This window comes from Anolis carolinensis, chromosome 5 (assembly GCF_035594765.1).
Source record: "Anolis carolinensis isolate JA03-04 chromosome 5, rAnoCar3.1.pri, whole genome shotgun sequence".
Classification (NCBI taxonomy): Eukaryota; Metazoa; Chordata; class Lepidosauria; order Squamata; family Dactyloidae; genus Anolis; species Anolis carolinensis.
This window is the reverse complement of record NC_085845.1, coordinates 78,886,762-78,892,761: the sequence shown is the minus strand read 5'-3', so window position 1 is coordinate 78,892,761 and position 6,000 is coordinate 78,886,762.

Below are 6,000 nucleotides of genomic sequence, written 5' to 3'. Positions count from 1 at the left end.
CTGCTCTTTCTAAATACTCATGCATTTTTCATGCTTTCCACCTGAATGCCTACCACACATTAGCAGTAATTCATTGTCACTGACAGGGAGAGGTTGTGGTTTTCAAGAGAGGAAAATCTTTCTTTGCTCTCCTGTTCTTCACACCCATTAGAGCAGGGGTCCTAATGCTTTTAAAGCAGAGGGCCAGTTCATGGTCCCTTAGACTGTTGAGGGGTTATAGCTTGGGGAAAAACTGAACGAATTCCTGCACACACAGCAGATTTCTTATTTGTAAAAGGCATGAAAGAAAAATACAATATTTAAATTCAAGAACAATTTTAAGCAACTTTACCAGTACTTCAGTGGGAAGTATGAGCCTGCTTTTGGCTGATGAGATAGTCAAGTTCATTAGGATTGTTGCTGTTGTGTGCCTTCAAGCCGTTTCAGAGTTAGGATGACCCTAAGTCTAAAGTTTAGGGTGGAGGTGGGTAAATGACCTTGGAGGGCCACGACCAGCCTGTAGGCCTTAATTTGGGGACCCCTGGATAGAGGTTTAAAGGCCTGTCCTACTGTAAGGTAGAGTGGGGCAACTGCCACAGTCAACAGGTCTTGGGGGGCAGCTAAGAACTAAGATATATTTGCACTGCACGATCAGTCCTGTCTTCTCAAGCAAAGCAGAGGTCGACAAGTCATATTCACCTATAAATCTTATTCATTTTGAGAAATGGAATGAAAGGGCCTTTTGTCCTTTGTCTCAAGTAGCAAAGCCTCAAGTTGACCCTATGTATAGAGCTTAAAGGTAGAGAAGCTGTGGATCATCATTTATGCAGCCCTGAGCAACTATGATACTTGCTTCTACTCTAAAGGGAACAAGTTCCCCAAACTATGGAATGAATGGATAATTGCACAAAAGCAGTGATAATGGACAATTCCAGTTCATTCCAGTCAGGGGACTCATATAAGGGACATTCTTGGTGGACTCAAGCTTGTGATGATACTCTAAATTTCAGTGCCCCTTCTGTCGACAAGTATTTGCGTACATAATTGGCAAACTGCTTTAGTATTTGTACAGAGCTATGACCAAAGAGAATATAGTGCACTTTTGACACTGATGTGACTAGCTGTTAAAGTGGACCCACTTGGCATTTTCAAAAGACAAATGTAATTAACTATGGATGAGGGTTTGCTATTTTCATCCTGTATTGACTCTCTGGGTAGCAGATTTTTAAACCTGTAATACCTGTTAATGAACAGGCAAGTGTTCCACTTGGCAGTACCTCTTGAGCAGAATGTTTGCATATGATGATCTTATCACTACATGAATGGAATTTTAATGAATCAACTAATATCTCTCCAATCACTGTATCTTTGTTTGGGCAATGCCATGTATATTAGCACAGGACTCACAGATTTTTAGATATACAGACTCCCTTGCCTGTGAATAAGCTAACTGTGTCAAAAAATACAATGTTGTTGTAATTTTTTTATAACAACAAATTGACCCAACTCCAGAAATAAATCCAAATTAAATTTAAATTCAGTCATTGCTATTTTTCCTTCTCTAATGATATGTACAAATGATGTCTTATTTTGATGTAGCAATTTTCAGATTGCATTCCAGGGAACCCTATGGTTCTTCTGAAGTTCCCTGGAAAGAACTCAGGGAGAAGATCGGTTATGGTGGAGAAGCTTCTGGAACGACAGCTGGCACACCACTTCATCTGCCAGGCACAGCTACAAGAAGTGTCAGATATATTTCTAAGAACTGAGCATGATATAAAATCCTGGCATGAAAAGCAGATAGACAACTTAGTTTCAAATCTTAGCAATTATTCCTTTTGCCAACAGCATTCAAGAGAAAAATGTATGTAATATTCTCAGATGCAACAGAAGACTTTGCTTCGATATTTTGCTAGTAAATACAGTGCGGAATCAATAAAAATAAGCTGGGGCAATCATACAATCTCTGCCAACTAGACTCAGGGCCCATCCAGCAGGGCCCAAAACAAGAGAGCTTGTGCACTTTTCCCAGAGGTGTCCAAACGATGCCTCCAGTAAAAGCAAATTAATTCAGGACAAAGCAGGAAAACCCTGCTTTGTCCCAAATTAGTTAGATACTGGATTAGACTTGGGTCTTCCTGAAGTGTGGACTGTTTCCTCGGTAGTCCTGGGACTGCCAAGGGGGCAGTCTTCATAGACCTCTTGGGTTTTCCAGGCTGAATCAGCTTGGAAAACCCAGAGGGCTATAGCCTCCTCCCAAAAACCAATTTAAAAAAGAAAAAACTTACTTGGCCGCCATTACCCAGTCGTCCTGGCACATAGAAATGACACACTAGGAGAAGGGGGGGGTGAAGAGGAAAATCTTGGTGCATCATTTCTACGTGCCAGGAGGACTCCGGCACCAGGGTAATGGTGGCCGGCCAAATTATAATTTTTAAGGGTTTTTGGGGAGGGGGGTTAGGTGTCTGGGTGTTCTCCCGGAAGATTCCGGGAGTGCACCTAGACACCCAGTGCCAAAAGTGTGGGGTTTTGGGCTGATGTGGGGACAGAAGGCCGCCCCCAACCAGAGTTATTTAAACCCAGGTCGGCACGGACTTCTTCCCTGTCTGTAACCAGTCTCAGTGACAATAATGGTGCCAGTGAGGCAGCTGCTAGGGCCAATTCATGTTGGAAATGACTGGTAAAGTTCAAAAAATACTATTTTTTAAACTATATTTCCCAGTATCCCCAAGACTCAGGGTGTCCATGCCTGTTAGGGATTCCTCTTCTTCAGAAGAGGAAGGGGGGCATGAAAGTGTTCTTGAATCTGAGGGTGAGTTGGAGCCTGAGGAGGAGACTTTGCTAGCACCCTCATTCAGCATCAATTGCCACTTGTAAGCCGCCCTGAGTCCCCTTGGGTGAGAAGGGCAGGGTATAAATAATTGAAATAAATAAATAAATAAATTCCAGAAGAGGCGAAAGGAAACTGAGCAAAAACATCTTTCAGCTAGCTTAGTCACCAGAAATGCAGCTGAGTAATTAGGAACTGCCCTAGCAGCTGTTTGGGGACCCAGGGCTATAAAAGCCAAAGCAGGTGCAGCCAGCTCTTGCTGCTAACAAACTGACTCTAATGCCTTCACTCTTTGTGTGCCTGCTCCGAGTCTGCATCTGGATTTATGCCTCTTTCTTTGTCTGAAGTAAGACTTCCTGGCTTTCTTTTGCATTATTTCACTGAGTATACTGTACTTTATGTTTTGCTTAAGTAAAGCAGTTTTCATTTACTTACCACAGTGTCTTAAGGCTGTTCTTGAAAGACAAAACAGGACAATGCTGTTCAGAGGATTATGTGGTTACATAGCAGATTCTTCCTATATTGTGTAAGTGTTGTTTAGCAACTTTGGAGGAACGTGGAGAAGTGGGTGCTGGCTCTTACAGTGAGGCATCTGATAGTCACCTCTTCTCACTGTCTACTAATGTCACTGTCACTGTCCCATGCTAATGTTATGGGAGTTGAGTGACAGCTGAACCACCATAGCACACTTGTGTGGTCATTGCTGTTGGGTGAGCCCACCAAGAAGGAATATGTGACATATTTTAATTCTACCAAACCAGTACTTCCACCAGGGGACTCTACTAGTGGATTCTGTCACCAAAACCAGATGAGGAAGGAGATCTTCATAAGATGCTGGGGGTTCTAGGAGGGCCCAATCAATGCAGGGCACACAGGCAGCCAAGTTTGTTGTTTAGCTCACTGCTATGATCTTGTTAAAAAGCCACAAATATGTGCTAATGTAGTTGCATAGTGCTCCTTCACTTGAGGCAGGGTGGCTTGTTAATCGATCTACTTTTTCCCTCCTGTAAGGAAACTTCATGGTCACATACGGGTATTCGCATATGGCTTCTTCAGCCATGTGTTTTAATCTTCTCTATTAAAACTACTTTAAATTTTGAAGGGTGGGGTGTTTGATACTTTCACCACAAGATATTCCTTTGTTGCTGAGGGTTTATTACTATTCATGGTCTTTTTGGATGAGGGTTATCATTTCATCTTATCTTTCTATTCTGGAGTTTCTTTGGAGCCACATATCACTTTTAATATGACACATATTGGGAGCGAGACATAATGTGCATAGAATGCAACAAATGAAGAAAGGCAATAAATACTTTTTTGTCAAATAAAAATACAGTCCCATTTTTGAAAGACAATTTTCCATATTGATAACCAGTTAGTTTACCTAGAAATAGGCTATAGGAAGTTCTTGCACTAATCACAACAAGAGTTTTGAAAGCAAGAAGGCACCTTGCTTCTGATTACATAAAAAGGAAAAGATGGGTTCTGGTCAAATATGGTGAGGTGTAAACCTTTACTTCAAATATACCAAGATAGTAATAGCAAATGGATACCTTTCCAGAAGTTGTTGGACTACAACGTTTCTCACTATGTTGGCTGGGGTTAGAAGTTACAATCTGCTATTTACCTAAACAATTTTCTGTGATTGCTTCTACAACAGGGCATGTTACATTTTCTGTTACGTTTTCTAGCTTTGCTTGGATGCTAAGTGTAGTGTTAAAAGAAGCCATGTAGTAGAAAGGGAGTAAAAAACCATTATAATACATGTCTAACCAATGAAGAAAACATCCATAATTGTGAACACAAGGACTGGTCAAGAAAAGTATGCATAACACAGAAGGTCAGCACATTTAGGTTGCTTTTGTTATTTATTAATGAAACTAGTTACCAGGGATGCCATCTTGGTTATCACTCTGCAAGTCTTAACCATCCAACGCATACTACCTATGAACTTGAAGAGTCCTATGTCAAAGACTGCTACTTAACCTTCACCATATTGTGCTGAGGATGGTGTGACATTCACTTGATTAATGCATTTCCCATCCTGAGACAAGATCTTCCTATCAAAGTTGGAATTGCCCAAACTAAAATAAAATACAGTTATTTCTCATGATATTTTTTACATAAATAATGCCCCATTTCTGTTGATTTTTCTCTGGTTATTTCAAAATTATCCAGAAAGGAAAATATGGGTTGCAAAGTGTGTGGTTTTTGTATTTTGAGCAGGGGTGCTCTATAAGTAAGGTGTGTTATTCCTTGATGTTCCAATATTTGAAACCCAGGAGAGCATGTCTCTATGAACCCAAAGGGGTGGGTTCATGCATTGTCTTAAGATTTGGGCCTTTCTGATATTGTAAGGGCAGGGCAAGTAAGGGTTGGATGGTGGGATAAAGCTGATTCTATCAGCTGATTGTGCAAACAGCCATGAATGCTATGACCCCAGAATTTTGGGCAAAATCCAGATAATATGGCAACCCTGAGCCAGAATTAGATTTGGGGAAATAACATTGTTAATGGCCATACAGGCAGCAAACATGCCCAATAATGGAGTTTGGTACCCATTAGGCTTTGGATTCTACCTACACAGCTTATGGAGAATTTTTTCTGCTAATGGATGGGACTTATGGGTGGCTTACTTGCCAGCTCTGAGTGGTTACTGCTGTTGGCTCTAGAACAATAAGGTTTCTGATTACGTTTTTCACTATATTTTTATATTTTGTATTATGTCTAAAATATTTTTGAATAATACAAAATATTACAACAATTCTCTCTCTCTATTCCAAACAAAGCCACCTCTTCCCATCCCACCCCCAATTTTGAACGCACAATAAAAATACCGATCTGTCAAACCTCTTACTGCTTCAATTTTTGTTCCGTTCCACTGCATATTATTATAGTAGTATTTATCTAGCTATTTATCCAAAATTCACTTAATTATTCTGTGGTTTAAGTTCACAATTACTTTGACACATTATATGAAATATGTCTTTTTAATATGTTCTTTTGCTAGACTTAATTAATAAGTTAACTTTACTGATAGGGCTACAGCCCATGACCTATTTAACCAATTTTTAATTGATTAATTCTCTATTTTGCCCCAATTTTGTTTATTTGTAGCCTTACTGCACATAACGTACGTGATATGAGTTTTAACAAGTCTATATTCTCATTTTCAAATATAGAAATCAATA